The 19,771-nt window shown below is 39.3% G+C and overlaps 1 protein-coding gene and 1 long non-coding RNA gene across 2 annotated transcripts in view; one reads left to right on the forward strand and one right to left on the reverse strand.

Annotated features, from left to right (window-relative positions):
* Positions 1–19,771, forward strand: part of LOC131029529 (uncharacterized) — a 168,758-nt gene that overhangs the window by 40,199 nt on the left and 108,788 nt on the right. The window contains exon 2 of the long non-coding RNA XR_009372639.1: positions 17,513–17,711. This is a non-coding gene — a long non-coding RNA (uncharacterized LOC131029529). The remainder of the gene's footprint in view (positions 1–17,512; positions 17,712–19,771) is intronic.
* LOC131029528 (sodium/hydrogen exchanger 4) overlaps positions 1–19,771 on the reverse strand; it is a 121,582-nt gene that overhangs the window by 38,299 nt on the left and 63,512 nt on the right. The window lies entirely within an intron of this gene.

Genomic DNA, 19,771 nt, shown 5'->3' on the forward strand with positions numbered 1-19,771 from the left:
ATCCAACAACATGGATAAGGATCACGAGACATTGGAGGAAGAAAGCTCCATACAAAGGATTTTGTGAAGGCAATATTGTGTACGACATTGATGAAGGAGCAGAGGCTAAATAGAAGGCGGAACTTGTGGAGAAGGAAGAGGAGCCAATCGATCTGGAGGAGGTAGGCTTGAAGGAGTACGGTACAACCTTGGGACCGTGTCTGAAAATGGTACTAAAAGCTGAAGATTTGTTTGTGATAGTGCTACAACCTAGCGAGCAGGAAGCCGGCCCCAATGCACTCTACCGAGTGACCCCTAACCTTGCGGGCCCACTGTAGGTGGATGGCAAGAAAGTGACATGGTACCAACAATATGGAGGTCAATAATAGGTGGAAGTTATAAAGGGGTGGGACCAGTGCCATTGGTGGACAAAATATGGGACTTGGAATATATGGGCATGTGTTGTCTCGAAGAATGTTATAGGAGACTACCGCACGTATGTGCGTGGCTGCATGACTCAAAGATCAAAGTAAGGCCTTAGAGAGATCACATCGGAGTGAAAAGGAAAATACAGGACCTAGACAATGAGGATGATGTCGAACGGAGGACCAAGCAAGAAGATAAGGAAATTGCAATAAAATAATACTGAGGAAAAGAGTGAAATGTCGGGTGAGGAAAGCCAAGTTGCGTAAACCAAAAAGACAGTACGAGCCAAAGAGGAAAAGGAGATACATTCAAGGGTATAGAAAAGCAATAAAAAAACAGTCAGTCGAAACAAGTTGCTTGGTATCGTGGCCAATTAAAGGTATGGAGTCTAAAATTCAAATATTCTTGCCAAGTTAGGAAATTAAAAGAGTATTTTAAAAGGAAAATATTAAAAAGAAAAACATAAGGCAAGTGTTAAAAATTAAAGAGAATAGGTTAGGAAAAATCAAAAAATTAAAACAAAAAGCAAATATTATAAAGTCAGTGAAGGAAAAATTGAATATAACGAAAAGAAAATCATTTTATAAAAAACTATTGCAATTCACCCTAACCCTAAAAGTGAGAAATTTTTATAAATTTCCCCGAGTGGCTATTCCCAACAAATCATACAGCCAAAGTGCTGAAATTGAGATATTGACAGGAGCAGCTTAAGCCCGTACAAATCCGTACAACACTATCTGATATCTGTACGAAGGTTGGAGGAGGACATTTCATACACTTTCCCTACGGAATTTGCAAAGGGAGATCAGGCGGTAGGAAGACAACTATAAAGAGTTTGCAGAAGGAGGAAATCATGCGAAGGAAAGAAATCTGTGCTACTTCTATACGACAAGAATTGCAGTTGAGGGAATTCAGGTGACGAGAAGGAATCTGCACGGCATCTATACGGGGATTGCAGAAGCCAGAAGAATTTTGTACGATGTCCCTACAACAAGAGATAGAGGGACAAGGCACTTGTACAGTATCAGAATGGAATTCACAAACGACAATTGTCGTACGAGTATGGCAATCCAAACCAGGCACGATGGGGATAGGAGGAAGTTTGCACAAATTCGTACGGAAATGAGCAAAATCTGTATGGGGTTAGGAGGAAATTCGTACGAAGGAAACACAGAGGAACTTCGCAAAACCTATACGGAAGGGAGTTTTCTTGTGGGAAATTCGTACACAAATTTTGTATGGCCCGTACACCCAAAGTCCATATGGTTGGTACGGCTGGAGACAAGAAGAAGACGGCTGGCCGAATTCAGTTAACTGCGGAAATAGTTGGGGTAATGGTTTTGACAACCACATTGTAAATTCGGCGGGAGAATTGATAAAGGAATTGCGACTTATAATAATTGATCCAGGTATGCCGAGGATGAGTTTCGGAAACCCCAGCGACAAAGGTACAGTCATTTTCGCAAGAAACATGGCCACACCAGGAAGCAGCAAAGGTAAGAAGGTGCAAGCACGTGTGCAAAGAGATGAGCTTGTGATGGTGCAATCGTTGACATGGGAGGGGTTGAGTGGCAACGACTGTAGGGCATGGTGGGAGGAGACTGACAACACCAACATTATTAAAATGAATTTGAAGAGAGCAGGGGTCAACCACATTCTGGCCATGCTTGCCTTCAACATCAAGGAATTTGAGCTTGTCCTAAAGGGAATGGTGGCAGGTTATGATAGGCATACACACAGGTCCATGGTACAGTATGGGGGAAGTTACTTCACCATTTCTTATTCGGCTGCCGAGTTTGCCAGAATTTTTGGGATTTTGAATCAGGGCAACCCTGTCATCAAGAGGAAGATGACATTAGAACAGAAGCAGTAGTGGTCCGACTAGTTTGCCTAGGGGACCTGTTGTGACCATTTCACACATCGCCCCATTAGAATGGGGAGCCCCTCTTGTTCTTAGGGTTTTGCTTTCCCTTAGTTAGTTTTTCTCTCTGCTTGTTGGGTTTTGAGTGAGTGAGTGGTTGCTTGGGCTGGCTAGATTAGGGCTAATCTCTGAAAGCTCGTTTAGGGTTTCTTTCAAGCTGAGTCTAGCCTAGTTTTGGGAGGTCGTTAGTTGTCTGCTTGGAACCTTAAGTTTGCCTTAATGAAGTATTTCCTTTCAGGAGAATCAAGATGGTAAGATTGAAGAAGAGGGTGAATAGATCTCAGGTCAGGTCAGGTCTGGGTTGATGGTTTTCTTGTCGGAATCCTGTTTGCTTCCAGGTCTGAGTTGATTGAGCAGAGTCAATGATCAAAAGGAGATCGAAGTGGTGATTTCAGAAATTGATGAGCAAATGCACCTAATGATGATCGAAGGAGTTTTGGAAGAATATGACCAAGATTGTTGACTTGTGAGGCATAATTGAGAAAGTTGATACATTTTTGCCTTGAAGGAGAGTTTTTAGGCTTTGAAATGATGAAAGCCAGTCTAGGAGGAGATTTTCGCTCCTGACCCTTCCAAAGGGTCCAGAGCGAAATCTCCCTTTCCTGCCTTCCTTTGGCCCTGAAAACCCAGTTCGACCTTACCTAGACCAAATTGGATGGAGATTTGTCTTGATTGTGAAGCAAGGGAGTTGATTTGATCAAGTTTGATGGAGAATGAAGTGAACCAAGGTAAGAAACTAGCCAGGAATATGAATTTCGCTCATGACCCTTCCAAAGGGTCCAGAGTGAAATTCTTGAAAGCTCTTATCTTTTTTCCTTGGCTAAAGTCGGGATTTAGGTGGAGATGCATGAGGAAGGATCTATGTTTGCCTCTTGAAGAAAATTGGAGTTCAAAAGGTCAAGAATCAAGCTCAAATCTTGATTTTCGCTCCTGACCCTTCCAAAGGGTCCAGAGCGAAAATCCTTGTTGCTCTCATTTTCTTCTCAGTTTTGGCTAAGTTTTGTTTTCTAAGGCATGTTTGAGGATGAATTGATATGTTTTTGCCTGGAGATGGAGTTGATTGATTTTGAAGAACAAGATTTTAGGCTTAAAGGAGAATTTCACTCCTAACCCTTCCAAAGGGTCCAGAGCGAAATTCATCATGAACCTTGTATGTTACCCTGGATGGACTAGAAACCTTGTTCCTAATATGGAAGATGATCTAATTTTGCCTTATGAGGTGGTTTGAAGTTTGAAAAGTGAGCAATCTAGCCTGGAATAAAGATTTTCGCTCCTGACCCTTCCAAAGGGTCCAGAGCGAAAATCTTCTTGAAGCTCATTTTCTTTCCTTGTTTGACTAAATTTTGATTTGCAGGGTCTCTTGGAAGGAAGGTGGGACATCCTTATTGCCTTTGAAGGTTTGAAAGCATATGAAAATGAAGGATTTTGGACCAAAAAGGAAATTTCGCTCTTGACCCTTCCAAAGGGTCTAGAGCGAAATTCCTAAAAACTCATATTTTTGCATTGAAGAAGGTCAATTTTTTGATTTGTTATGACGTAGATAGAAGAAAAATAACTTGTCTTTGCCTCTTGAGGTCGTTTTAAAAGGGAGAAATGAAGGATTTAGCCCAAGTCAAGATTTTTGCTCCTGACCCTTCCAAAGGGTCCAGAGCGAAAATCTCTCTAAGAGACATTTCTTGCCTTATTTGGCCAAATTTTGGTGTCCAAAACATGATGAGAAGAAGAATGAACATGTTGGAATCCTTGGGGATGTTTAGAAGTTGTGAAAATGAAGGATTCTAGCCAGGAAAGGAAATTTCGCTCCTGACCCTTCCAAAGGGTCCAGAGCGAAATTCCTTATAAACCTACTTTTTAACCTTTCTTGGACATGAAACCTTGTTTCTAGGGCAATGAAAGATGAAATCCTACCTTGCAAAGAAGTTTGAAAAAATGATGATTTTTGGTCAAGAATGAGAATTTCGCTCCTGACCCTTCTAAAGGGTCCAGAGCGAATTTTCTCAAAACCTCTTTTTGCTATCAAAGTTTTTGCTAGATCAAGTGTGGGATAAGGTAAAATCAAGATGAAGTTGCCCCTAAGACTGACTTTGAATTGCTATAAACCATGAAAGATGAAGGAATTGAGCCTAAAAGTGATTTTCGCTCCTGACCCTTCCAAAGGGTCCAGAGCAAAAATCCTTAAAATCATCTTTTCTTCCAAATTTTGAGCAAAGCCAAGCTTGGACAAGGGTGTGAGAAGGCAATTGGATTGCCTTAGAGTGGATTTTGGTTGCCAAGAATGCAAATTTTGAAGCCTAATGAAAATTTCGCTCCTGACCCTTCCAAAGGGTCCAGAGCGAAATTTCTAAGATTCCCCTTTTTCCTTGCAAATCAAGACAAGATTTTGGTTTTTATACCCTGGAGAGGAGTGAGACAAGATGTTCTATGCCTTGGAGGAGATTTGAAGTTGAAAGGATGGCAAAATAGCCCTAAAACAAGATTTTCGCTCCTGACCCTTCCAAAGGGTCTAGAGCGAAAAACCCTAAAGTCACCTTTTCCTTCAAGATTTGAGTTAAACCAAGCCTAAACAAAGGTGAAAGAGACTATTTAGAATGCCTTGAAGAAATTATGACCTTCAAAAAATGTGAATTTTGAGCTCAAGTGAGAATTTCGCTCCTGACCCTTCCAAAGGGTCCAGAGCGAAATTCTGGATAGGTCCTATCCCCGGCTAGGTTGTTGAGCAAAATTGACCTTTTTCGCCTTGTGAGGATCAAACCAATGCTAGCAAGTTGAGAAGCGGATTCAAACTGAAGGAATTTTGATGAATAGAAGTGAAAGAGATTGGAAAATTGGCCTGAAGAGTGAATTTCGCTCCTGACCCTTCCAAAGGGTCCAGAGCGAAATTCCCAAAATGCAGTGTTTCCTTCAAAATATCGTTGAGCCAACTCAGTGGTTGCGATGAATAGACCCTGGAGATTACCTTGAAGAAGGTCAATGATCAAGCAAAGGTGAATTTTGACCTAAAAAGAGAAAATCGCTCCTGACCCTTCCAAAGGGTCCAGGGAGAAATTCGTGAAAACACCTATTATTCCCCTTGTTTAGGCTAAGTTGAAGGCAAGTTGCAAAATTGTGATGGCAAACCTAGGTTGTGAAGATTTTGATTCATAAAGCAAATAAGCCTAGATGAGAGGTTCAAATAAGCCTTGAAATAATTTAAGCCTTCATCACTTTGAATATTTTAATGCCTAAGGAATGAAGATTCATCAAGCTTTAATCGAGCCTTAACATTTCCTAAGCTAGCCTATAGCCTTTCACTAAATTTGCCTATTACAACACATTTGGGAGACTAAGACAAATTCGCATGAATAAGGACATTTATAATTTAATTAATTAATTTCTAAGCCTTGAAATACATGAAAAATCCACCTTTAAGCTTTGGAATTAAATTAAAAAGGAAAAAATTATGCTTGAGCGCTCAAAAATTTACAAGCAAGTCGGCCATCCTTTAAGAGGAGTTTTATTTTATTTTGTTTCCTATTTGCCAAGTCGGCCTTAAGGGAAATCAAGGTGAGCGCCCTATATAAGGGAGGTGTATTTTGACAAATTCAAATCATTCTTTCATTATCTCTCATGCGAACTTGAAGAGCAGATTTGGAGGTGCGAAATTGAGCAAGTTGGAGGATAATTTCCAGATTTTGGAGGGTGTTTTAAGGCGAATTTCCAGATTTTGAGAAGCTAGAAAAATTCTTTTTGAAGGCTGATTGAAGCTTAATTCATCCAAAGGAGGACCTGAAATTCAGATCAAACGTCCTTGTCCAGCAAATTCTCATCTCCCTTCATTCATTTTTCAAGGTTGATAGCTAAAATTCAAGGAAGAGGTATGAAGAATCAGATTTTTGAAATTTTTATTCAAGATTTAGTTTGATTTTCCATAGTAATCCTTTGAAAAATCTAAGTCTTGTACAATCTGATTTTAATTTAATTTGAGAATTCATAATTCTTAGATTTATCATTATTTTCAAATTAATATTTAGTTATTTCCTTGAAAGGTCTCAAATCTCCTATAATGAAGATATTATGCTCAAACCCTAGCTTTAAGCTTTTGTGTAGGTATCAAATGACGACCCCCAAAGCCGGAGGATCTACTACTCGACAGGCTCTCATCAAGGAGGATCAAAGGAATGACGAATTGGAGACCAGGATCGTGTCCAAGTGGAGCAATATCAGAGACACCAACCTAGGAAACTTCAATGTGAAGAAGTTTCGGGAAGCGCCCTACATCGGCAAGCCGTCACCTGTTGCAAAGAAGATAATTGAGAGTGGCATCATCAAGGCTCAGGTTTCCCTCCCGCAGTCAAGTGTCATGAGTTGATGATCGAGTGTGCTCGGCATTATGATTCACACTCAAGGACGATCGTAGCCAAGGATGGAACTATCTTAGCCTATCTTTCGGAGGAAGCTATAAGTGAAGTTTTTCATCTCCCAAAACATAGAGACATGATCTACAAAAGTCTAGAAGGAGCTAGGTCTATCTATGAGGATGATCCTGATTCCTACTTGAACTTCATTAACAAGAATTGGCTACTCAAGAGCAGACGTCGCCTGAACAAGATTCCCAATACACCGCACAGAATCGACTTCCAAGAAGAATTCAAGGATTTGATAACCTTGCTCAATCGGGTCACAGGTGCCTCTCAAGCTTTCTTCTTCGACAAATGGATGTTCTTCTTCATACAACTGATTGTCCAAGGAAAGGGAATTGTCAATTGGGCTAGAATCATTAGCAACAGCCTGGACGTGCAGTTGAGAAGACTAAGGCCTACCAAGTCATTTCACATGAGTTCATATGTTATATATGCCTTGATCAGAGGTTTTGACTATGCAGGACTACCTCACAGAGGAGTTGTTGGAAGAGGACCCGGAGAAATAAGAGTTTGTGATTCTTATGTTCAACTGCATCATCCGCCAAGAAGTGACTACAAGCTAGTCAATGACACCTTCACGATGAATATTACCAGAATATTGCAAGGTGGGATTCACAATCGACTGTCTCAAGACGCACAGGAGCTCGTGAAGAAGCATGGTGCATGGTTCATTCAATTTCCAAAATTCACATACATCAGAGTTCATGGGTGTCCTTCACCTCCCTGCATGTTGTCAAGATATCCTACAGACAGGATAGTACTACTTGAGGTGACTAGACAGTTCGCAGCTTATGCGAAGGCATCAAGACACAAGCATGGAAATGGAATTTCCGTACCCATCATACTAGGGAACTCAGTTGAAGTATGTCCTAATACTCAAGCCGCAGAAGATGCAGAGAAGGAATTATCTCTATACTCATTCACATCCTTTGCCTCGAGAGAGAATTTTGATCCTCATGGTCATATAGAAGAAACAGTTGGGAAGAAGTACAAGCATGAGTTTCAGGTGGAGGACTTTTGGATGAATGTCCAAGATGATGTAGAGGTCAAAAGAAAGATGCATTCCAGGTTACCCTTGGATCTCATCAGGAAATGCAAAATTTATAGAGTAGCCGATCAAGCCCAGGATAGTGGTAGATACCTCCAGTCATCTTATGAGAAGGAAGATAAAGAAGTGAAGATAGATTGGAATGAGCCCGAGGTTTTAGACCTAAGAGCTTTGATGGCTCCCGTTTTATCTTGCACTCGCAGATGGGTGGATGTACAGCATCAAAAGTTGAAGGAGCAAAATGTATCTATGACATTCACCTTGGAAACAAGACCAGAAGAAGGAGAGGCAAGTGTGAGTGAAAATACTTCTCATTCCAAAGGTTCAAAGAGGAAGGAAGGACCTGAGAAAAGAGAACCTTCCAAGAAGAAGCAGAAAATGAATCCTGATTGCCCACCAAGCACATCTTCTAGGCATGAAAAGGAAGCAAGTCAAGGAGAAGATCAGAGGCAGATAGTGTATGAAATTGATGAGTCTATGGAATCCATGGTACAGAATGATAAACAAGGAAAAGGACAGACGCCTCAGCATTCATCAAGTCAATCTCCCCAAGTTGGTGCTAATGAGCAACAAGAAGAAAAGAATGATGATGAAGCAACATCTCCTTTCCGGGAAGATAGACCTCTACCTAAAGAAATACAAGTGAGGGAAACGAGATCTGCCATTCCGGATTGGCTGAAAGAGAGGCTGACAAGGGTAGTTGTGGTTGAAGAGGAAGAACATGTATTTGACTTGGAAAGCCTTATAGGAAATTCTCATGAAGTAATAGAGAAGAAGAAGGCCACAAAGATGTCAAAGGTAATTAGAGATGAGACAGGATCCAGAAAAGTGCAGATAGCTACACTAGTGGTGGACAAATATGAGGATGAGATTCTAGCAGAAGAATATGATCTAGAAACATTTGATCTTGGTCCACTTACCACTGAGCAAGCTATGGAAGAAGCAACTGATTCACTGAAGCACTTAAAGACAAACTCAAAGAGGAAGTGAAAAGGAATAAGAAGCTTGAAAAGGAGGTCAGTGCTTGGAGGAATTATTTTAGCCATCTTAACCAGCCTTTGAGACGACAGGATCCAGCAATATCTCCTTTACATGCACTTCCTCTTGAATCAATAAGTGAGGCAGAGAGGGTGAAGAGCCTAGTTCAACTCATGAGTTCTTGGATTGATGAATCTTACAAGGTAGCCATTGAATTTGCAACAAGAATGATGAAGACGGTTCATCGAGCTATCCAGATCCTTGAGATTATCCATAATCTAATGATAATATTGTAGCTGCATTCACTCACACTAGAGATGTTATCATCCCAGTCTTACAAGTGATAAGAGAAATACCAAGACGGATTCTAGCACAAGAAAATATAATGGATGGAGGAACCCATAGCCTCCTGCAGTGGTCAGCTCTGCTCGAGATGAAGGAAGTTCTTTTTGAAGACGTCAACACCAGATGCAGCTGAGTTGAAGGCACCATCCATCCAATTCAAGACAAGGTGTTTGAGGTGTTGTGTACCATCCTTGACAGACGGATTGAGATCGAGACAGATGTGGACATCCAGGAGTTGGAAGACAGAATCAAGGTCATCTTTTGCAAGGAAGAGAACATCGTTACAGAAAGGCAGCGAGATCAAATGTATGCTACTATGTTCCTGATTGAGAAGACCAAAGAACTTGAGCCTGGGTGGGAGGAGACTCTTCTCACTGCTTTTGATCAAGTCCTTCACTTGGAAGAACGAATGAAGAATCTTCCTGAGATTCCCATTGCTGAGATTGAGGGAATTGTGTCCAGATTCATTGAATATGCTAGAAAAGAGCATAGGAAAGGGAACAAAGTTCTAGATGAAAAGTTGTTATAAGATGATGTGGCAGCTTAATTCCTATTGGTCTGTCTCCTCGTTATTTGTGCCAATTTTTATTGGCTATGGATTAATAATGTTTATCTAAATGGGGACTTTTTTGTAACAAACCCTAATTAGGGTTTAGGTGTCAAAATCTCAACCATCGATCTTCTTTTGATCCGGGCTGTTCATTGTATTTGAGGATGCTATATAAGCCCTCACTCATTTCATTTTGAGAGGTTAGAGAGAAAGAGAGAAAAGTTAGAAAGTTGGAGAGAAATAGGTTTAATATTGTTTGTAGCAAAGAATTGAGTAGTGAAGAGAGAAAATTGAACAATTGTTGTTTATTTGGCTATGAGATCAATGAAATATTGAAGTTATGGTGTTTTGTTGCAATCCTTGTGGCTACTTTCATGATTGTTTATCTTCTTGAATCACTCCTAGTAGAGATAGCATTTAAATTTTAAGTTTGAAGGACGAATGTTGTGCCTGATCTTCGATAAGACTCACATTCCAAACCACTAGCTTCTTACTGATTGTAAGAAAGCCTTGTGTGGTCAACTGGAACATCAAGATTGGTTAAGAGTTCAATCATCATTAGAAGTATTGATATGTATCTCCCTGATAGTATCTATCTCCTTGGTGATTTGAAAATCGTTGAATCCCCTTAGAAGATCGCACCAATTCCAGTGAAGTTGTAATCCTTTGGCGATACTGAAATTGGTAAAATCTTATCAAGACCAGTCCTCATTAAGTCACTCTTAGGATTAGTTTAAGTATCTCTTCCTCGAAACCCTTATCTTTTGATCTTTTTTGAAAATCTGTTAGTATTAGGAAAATCCTGTTTCCTCATTTGAAGAGATAGTAGCATAGACAAGCTTTCTTTGAAAGTACGTAAGGCCCCTTGAAGAAACAGCAAACACAACGACCAGTGGTGCTTATCCACGAGTAGAGATCCTACAAAGCAGAACCTTGAAGTTCTTCCGATTGATCCTTTTTTGCGATATCTTTAGCATTCGGAGACTTTACTCAAGAGAGGATAAGATACCTCTAGGTATTTTATTCTGCGTTTGGTCGTGTACAAAATACACATCAACAGGACCTAACACAAGGCAAACAAGACAGTATATGGAAATCTGGCAGTAGCCGCGACGTGAAGCAGACATTTTTGGCAAATGCGGAATGGCGATGTATCATGGATGTCATCAAAAGCAAGCTGACAAGAGCAAATCGGGGGTCAGACATCGCTGTGTGGATGTTGTTCTTGATGAACAGGCTGCGGAATGGCACGGTCTTCAATTGGGTGTCATTCCTTTCTAAGCGCATCCACGAATGCCTAGGACTACAGCATAAGGTTTTTTATATGTTGCACCATGCCATTGCCATGTTTCTGGAGGTTGTTCGTATAGGAGTGCCACCAGAAAAGAGGGGTGGCATGCAACCACTAGCCAAAAATGAGCCATATAAACCTCCCATCTTTTATTGGACGCATTTGGACATCATGACAGCAAACAGGGAACCACAGAGGAAGACAAGACGACAGGATGCGGGGCAATCTCCCAATGTAGGCAACGGGGATAGTGAAGATGTCGTGGAGGCATCCTCGTCAAATGAAGAGAGTGGAGAAGATGACACTTTTCGCTTGGTTCCAGTTGCAGGCCGAGTGCTAATCGAGGTTGGAACGGGGGGTGATAATCCAGTGGCCGAGGATGTGACAGAAGGGGTAGGAGACAGTAGCATGGCCGTGGAAGTGATGGTGGCTGAGAATCCTCTTGACAAAAGCTAAGGTAGCCACCCAGCACCACATGAAGTGGAGAACACAAAGGAGGTACCAATGCAGGTGATTGATGTGGTGGACGTGGAGGCATCACTACCACCGCCACCTAGGGTGACCTCTGGATAGGAGGAGGCAGTCCCACAGTTGAGTCCCACTCGTGCTGACTACCAGGAGCAGACTATTGACTCTTGGTTGCTGGAAACCCTTAGAGTACAAGTGGAGAAACTGCCAGAGTTGTCGTCATCACCTGACGGGGATGGAGGAATTGATACTGGCAATCTGCAAATTGGCGGTATGGAATTTGACGGAGGGAGGGATCTCCAGACTCATGAGACAACCGTGAAACATACATTGCACAGAGTTCAGGAAGGAGGGGGGAACCCTCCTCTCCTCGCACAGAGGAACTGGTACTTTGGCTGGAGAAGCCCAACCCCGCAGACCCATTTGGCACTATGTAGTGATATGCATTCTAGTTGGAGGGAATGGAGAAGTTCCTGAGTGATGTCAGTCACGTTGTGAAGGGTGTGGAGGTTGGACATGATCCCAAGGTAGCTCAAGTGGCCAAGCGCCTTTTGTCCTTTGTTAAGGAGGACTATGAGGGGGAATTCTTTCGATGTTTCACGGCCAAGGGATGGCCAAAGTCAAAAAACCCTGAGATGACTGACGCCTGGATGAGGAATGTGATAGTGACAGAGGAGACTAGGATTTATGGCTCTATGCGTGGAATGGAGACAACTTTCTGGGACCTAGTTTTGAAGTATCGAAGGATGGCAGTGGTGAGGATGGAAGCCACAAAGGCCTAGCGAGATTAGGCGGTGCGGGAAGCCGAGGGAGCCAAGAAAACATTGGCCCACCACATGCAGCAGATTCGGACACAGTTGGCTCAGGAGCACTCTTGGGTTACCGCATTGGAGAAGACAGTCGCCAAGAATATTCAGGAGTTGGAAGGGAGTGGCAAGGCAAAGGAGGAGCTGGCAGCTAAGGTGGGAGGATTGGAGGCTAGACTCGACGAGAGGGAGCAGCAATTGCAAGAGCAGGGGCAGGAGCTTCAGAAAGCCCGCAAGAAGATTGTTGAGGCTGCGCACATGGTTAAGTTGGCACGAGCGGGAACTAGCGGCCACACAACATCTCCAACGAACGGGCACTTCTCAGTCATCTATACTTCTAGGGACACCCTCTCATCTCTCACCACATTAGCTTCAGTTTGCTTCCATCAGCTTCCATTTTGTTCCGTCATCTGGAAGACGACTTCTTTTTTGGGATGGCTGATGTTAGGCAGCAATTAGGAATAAAACTCTCAAGTTATAATTATACTATTTTTATCATGTATGGAGTCGTCCATGTGAGTTCCCGTCAGTTACGACGGTTGGTACCTCGGCCAACCACCAAATAGTATATATTGTCATGTAAGGGAACCCCAACAATAATCTTGATGTACTAGCTTTTGGAATGCAATAAAGGAAACATCTTTATGCCATATTGTTGCGACTGTTACTTTTATTAATGTTCTGAATATAATAAGTTGCTAGTTATATGTTCTATGTGCATTACTGTTTATTCCGTGAACTTGAACGCTTCACCATAGGGAGTAAACAATCATGTAGAATCTCACAACTCACCAAAAGCAGTCAACCACCCTAATTAGTAACTCCTCTTACAATGTACACTCATCTTGCATGTCATCAATATCATAAGATTCCATCACAACAATCAAATTGACTAGGATCCCAATCCTAGGCACTCAAAGGCATATTTGTCCAAATCTATCATAAGATCCATTTGTAGATCACCTTACGTCCTCTTACACCACCCAATCTTTACCCAATTTTTTCTATCTTCTCAAAAGTAAAATCCAACGTAAATGCCACTATAATTGCACGAGAGAATAAATAACAATAAATAATTTTGCCTATCACCGAAGAGGGTGTCCAAGTCTACCATCTACATGATCCTTGGAGACTAACACTATTCATCAACAACAAGAATTAAATACAATTAAAACATGTCTAGGGATTTGCAAGGTGAATGGCACCTAATCCCAACAAAAATGGGGTATCATAAATATGATGTGCACAGAAACCCATTGCAAGCTGGTCATATCCGTAGTGTTTAACATGATTACATACCCACTCCAATATCATACCATCAATAAATTAGCATTGCATATATATCAAAAAAGAAAACCCAAATTTATGAGAAATCTTTGAAAATATCTTTTATCTTTAAAGAGGTGTGTTTAGTTGTAGTTTATCTTATTTTGCATATATTTTATTCGGTGGCCGAATTTCCTTGTGTCACCAAAAAGTTGAAAACCCATTCTTTTTCACTTACAAAAATGCTTCATCTTAACCTTATAGATTCTGTAACCGGATATATCTAAGTTTACTGGAATCACTTATGCTGTTTATCATGCTGTTCCTTAATATTTGCTATACTCTCTGAAGTTGTACCAGTTCTTACATTCAAAACTGATTTTATTGTTTTGAAACAAAATTCAATATTATGCAATCTTAAATTTCAAAATTCAATTTATTCTCCATTTAAATATCCTAGTGTTCTAAATTTGACCAACAGAAAATTTTGTTGCTGTCACAGCCTTATCCTTTATTGTTTCAGACTCCTGTTGATCTTTCCTATTGCAATCCTCTTACCAACTTAAATACAATTCATTTTTTATATGGAAGTCATCTATGTAGTTGCATTCCTTGGTCATATTTTATTATCTCACAGCATCTGTAATGGCATTGCTTTTGTTATGTTGTTACCGAATTCTATTGAAAAAGGTTTTTCAGATACGGCCATTGATTCCACAATACAAATGAGCAACCCATTAATTTTTGTTCTTTGTTACCTTGGAATTCTTTGATTCCACATAAGTTTAAAAATATATTATATATATGACAAAAAATTGTCTTAAATTTTCATAAGAGAATCTAAATCAGCATGCAATAAAGTATAAATGTTGTTCCTTGCTCCACATACAATGTCGATAAGCAATAGAAGTGTTATCAATAAAGCTTGCACCCTCACAAAAGCTATTAACTTCAGTAACCTATTGAAACATGGGAACACTTCCAGGTTGTGGGTGACCTAGAACTGAAGTGGAACCTTCAGAGCAAGCTAGTTCTTTTTAACTGGTATTCACCTAAACCTAATGATTTTGCTGAGAAAAGAGAAGGAGAACATAGAAATGAAATTACTATCTAACAAGTGATACACCAAAATGAATATCTGAAAATTTAGACAAACCGATTAACACACAAAATAACTAGTAATAAAAGGAACTCTTGCACAACTTAGAAAACTCATAACCTCTGCATTAACACTTCATAAGAAGGCTGAAAAATAAGAAAAACTTAGTAGGAGAAATGATATTTTCTCACAACCTGAGGTTACTCTTATAACTGGCACAACCTATGACCTGCAAATAATTAGAAACTCCTGCATAAAGGTGCTGACAGCAACACAATCACAAGGATAAAAGACATCACTTGAAACTGCATTAGCACTGAGCACACAAAAACAAGAAATCTGAGAAGGCAAAATATGTATTACTGTCAAAAGGTGTTACAAAGCTTATCAAAACTCTCTGAAATTGGTTGCAAACTCCTCACTTTTGCAAAAGAGCCCAGAAAATTACATTCTGCCAAAAGCAAAAAGGTAAGAACCCCCGAAATAATGAAGTCGTGTCAGTATATATGCTTTTACAAAAGGTAGTCAAAAAGGACTCCACCTCCTTTTTTGGGGTCGAGCAGGCTCAAAAGGCCTATTTTTTAGGGATCTAAACATGTCTAGAAGGGGATGGGTTTGAACCAAAAGTCAAGCCTCATCAACCCTTACCATAAAAGCTCTTAATTATGCATTTATGACCTCAAAATATCTCCTGAGAGGCCTGCAAGCCTTCATTAAGCCTTCATTAATGCAAAAAATATCTTGACTTTACCAACAAGATATGAATAGCAAAATATCTCATAAAGTGATTTATAAAATATCACTTTGATAAATAATTTACTTATTCATTTACATTCAACCCCAAAGAATAAATAATAATAATAAAATTATTTAATAAAGTGGCAAAAAATATAAATCACTTTAAAAAATAATCTTATTATTTAATTTATTCTACCTAAGTCAAGACATTAATAAATAATAAGAGAGAGATATTTAATAAAATGATTTATTTAATTTTGTCACTTTATTAAATAATTTCCTTATTAAATTTATTAAAAAGCCTAAAAATAATGTTTAATAAGTGATTTTATTTACCACTCAATAAACATTAATTACATGCTAATGTTTATTAAGTGATAAATAAAATCACTTATTACACATTAGGTAGGATTAAATGATGCAACCTAGGCAAAAAGTACCCCCAAAATTTTCACGGGAATAAAGAGAGAGGGGAAAAGATAATAAAACAAAGGCAAAAAAATGCCTATGCAACTCGATGATATTATAGGGGAAAAGCAACCCTAAAATCCTCATTTCTCCTCCTCACATTCGATTCATTTCATTTGCTCTACTACTGGAAACCTCACACCATGGGATTCGAGCTTCGATCTACAGATTTTCGTCGATTCTGAGTGGTTGGGCATGATTTATTCTTTGATCTTCTTTGCTGCTATGCAAAACCTGCTGCCACGAGCTAGGGTTTGGGTGATTTTCTGAAAAAAGAAGGCGTTCATAGCAAGGTGAAGGGCACGTTTTGATAATTTTCTGCATGCTAGGCGCCACTATGAGAGTTTTCTCCTCCTTTTTACTCCATTATCAGCCGCTTTAGGTATGTTCATCTCATTGAGGTTTCCCACTTGGATTTCGAAGCTTTGACTCCTTTATATTTCTGAAAATACTGATTGTAAAGAAAATAAAGAGGAATATCTTCAAAATGTTATAGCCGCTTCCAATGATTTTTTTGCAAATTTGTCAATTACTAATAGCTGATTGCTTTCCATTCGAGGGTTTCCTAGAGCTTAGACTTTTGGCAATAACCTTCATTTTTTGTTGTTTTGGGACTGATCATAAGTCCCGTGATGACCAAATTCTTGTTGTTATTACTTTTTAATCAGCGAATAACCTTACTGCTTTCCATGGTGCTTGTTGTGCTTTGATTGTCTCTCTGAGATACCTTGCTACAACTCTTTATGTTCAGATTTGGGACTGTCTTCTCATAATTGTAGACTTTGAAGATGTTGCTAAAAAACCAGTGATATCATTGTGCAGGCCGCGACTCCTTTGTTTCTGTATTTTCTATAGATTGTCATTCTGAAAGTCAAGGCCGCCATATCTTACGTAATGTTCATTGAGTGCACTACTATCATGTGTATCTCCTTTTAATAAGGATAAATTGTTGTCAAATAGCTGTTGTTTTAGGGTGTTACATCATGATTGAACTTACATGACTGCACTTGACCATGGGCTTGTCAATTTTACCACATGAACACTGTAACCTTTACTTGTAAAGGGTGTGTCCCTCTCTAATATGACAACAATTTAAGATTCAAAATATCTTCAAAACCATTAGCTACTGCTAATTTCTTCGTTATCTTTACTGCTTGTGAGGCTCATTTTTAAGATTGAAGATTGTATTTTTCTGATCTTTTCGATTCTTTAACGAGTATAGCTCTGAAACTCATTTTATCTACTCCTTATTTGCTAAAACACCCAAAGATGACATCTGAATGTTGTTCATTGTACATGCTGCCTTGAAAATACTCATCACTACTTTTATTCATTGTGGTTGCATTGAATAGATACTACTGCTTCATAATAGTGTAAGAATCAACTCACTGTCATGAATGATGAATGTCTAATTGATACAATTATAAGCATGCTGGGCTAAACCCTTGTGGGAGCCCATTTTACCCCACATATTGAAAATGAACATGATCAGATCTGTAGCTGGACATGAAGCAAACATGTTAGAAATAATATGCCTATGTAAGATGATTTTCTTGATTTCTCCTGATCCGATATTTCCCCTTCTGAGATTCTTCTGTGATGCTGATTATATGCATCTGATACACTTTAAGATTTACATATACATGCATGTGTTAGTATACATGTTAGGAATGTAATCAGCCATTACTTAAACAATATATTCTAACTCATTGTATTTTTTCCAATGCAGGTACTAGAAGACAGATGCAGACAAGGACGAAGCAGCAATACAAAGGCAACCTCAAGGCTAGTCCAACCATACCAATCATTAAATCATTGTATTTTTTCCAATGCAGGTACTAGAAGGCAGACACAGACAAGGACGAAGCAGCAATACAAAGGCAACCTCAAGGCTAGTCCAACCATACCAGTCATTTAGGCAATGACTGGTTCCACTCTCAACATGCTCTCCGTTCTTTTATACTTATGCATACATGTTTATGTATTTCTTTCTTGCACCAATTGGGTATGGCTAGTCTCACGACTCTTTGTGTGAGACACATGTGTTTGAATATCAATAAAAATACCTCCTTTTTCAAGAGGAGATGTCTCTCTCTTTTGCTTCTATGAACTAGAAGCATTGAAATGTAATCTTTGGTTCACTCTTTCTTTATGCACATGAATGTCACATAGAAAAATAAAATGTAGCTCTCTTTCATTTGCAAATCATGATTGCTCTACCTAATTGAGCTAGGAGCAAAATTAGGTAACAAGAAGATATCTAATACATATCTGCAGAATAATCATTATCTATTATCAAATTGCTAGTACTTACTAATATCCAATGTTACGTGAAGTTTCCTGAATGTGGAGATGCAATGACAAAAAATCTAAAAAAATTCAGGAGACTGTGGAGGGGAAAAACTGATATTTGAAAAATAAAGTACAAGAGTTTTATTTGTTTTCATTTTTTATGACTAAACATAGATAAATGAAAAATAATTGGATAGATTATTTGAATGATATACAAACGTATATATAGAGTTTACAAGACGATGTTCTATAAAAAGAACAAATCGTTAAAGTAAATGACTAAAAGCTAAATACTAAATAAAGCTTAAAAGCTAATTAAATAAAAGCTACCTATGCGTCTTTAATAAAGAAGCAATAGTTTACACTTAACGAGCTAAAAACTAAAAAGCTAAATGACCATTAAACAAGGAACTAAATATAGGTGACTAAAATATAATTAAATATTCTAATACCCTCCCTCAATGGTCATTCTATCTAGCACACCAAGCTACCCTCTAAATTTGACAAACTTTGCCAGGCTCGGAGACTTGGTGAAGATATCTGCAATCTGATCTTCTGTCAAAATGTATTGTAATATCACTGATCCATCTTCAACATGCTTGCGGATGAAATGACAATGTAGTTCCACATGTTTGGTCTGCTCATGGAAGACTAGATTCTTGGCTAATTTTAGAACCCCTTGATTATCACAAAACAAGGGAGTAGGTGCTGGTTGAGACATTTGCATGTCTACAAGCATCCTACGTAGCCAAATTGGCTCACATGTTGCCTTAACAGTTCCTCGATACTCTGCTTCAATCGAGGAAAGAGCTATTGCCTATTGCTTCTTGTTGGTCCATGTGACTGCACCTGTACCCAAGCTGAGAGCATACCCAGAGGTTGCCTTTCTATCATCAACAAAACCTGCCCAATCTGAGTCTATAAAACCAACCAGCCTAGGATCTCTGCTTCTACTGTACAAAATGCCAAAATCAGGAGTGTCCTTCACATATCTTAGCACACGCTTCGCTGCAACCCAATGTTCAGCTTTTGGGGCTAACATGAAGCAAGAAATATAGCTCACAGCATAACTCATGTCAGGTCTAGTGGTGGCGAGATAGATGAGGCTGCCCACTAGTTGCCTGAATGAAGACTCATCCACGATAGGTGAATTTGGTTTGGTTGATAATTTCAGCCCTATCTCCAAATGTGTAGATGCAAGTTTGGAATCTTGCATTCAAAACTTATCTAGCAGGCTCTTGGCATACTTTGACTGAGAAATGAATATGTGGCTATCAGTTTGCCAAACCTCTACATAGAGACAATAATGGAGAAGTCCCAAATTTGTCATATCCAAATGCTTGCACAAATTCTATTTGACCTATATGATCAAATGTGTTGCACTGCCAGTAATGATGAGACCATCAACATAGACTACTAGAAATAGAATATCATCACTAGTATGCTTGACATACAAATTGGGATCTGAGGAGCAACATAGACTACTAGAAATAAAATATCATCACTAGTATGCTTGACATACAAATTGGGATCTGAAGGACTCCTCTGAAAGCCTTGATCAAGCAAGTACGTATCAATTTTTATGTACCATGCACGAGGAGCCTGTTTGAGGCCATAGAATACTTTGACTAGTCTACATACCCGGTGTTCCTTACCAACAATCTTGAAACCTAGAGGTTGCGTCATGTAGACTTCT

Source organism: Cryptomeria japonica, chromosome 5, assembly GCF_030272615.1.
Source record: "Cryptomeria japonica chromosome 5, Sugi_1.0, whole genome shotgun sequence".
Taxonomy (NCBI): domain Eukaryota; kingdom Viridiplantae; phylum Streptophyta; class Pinopsida; order Cupressales; family Cupressaceae; genus Cryptomeria; species Cryptomeria japonica.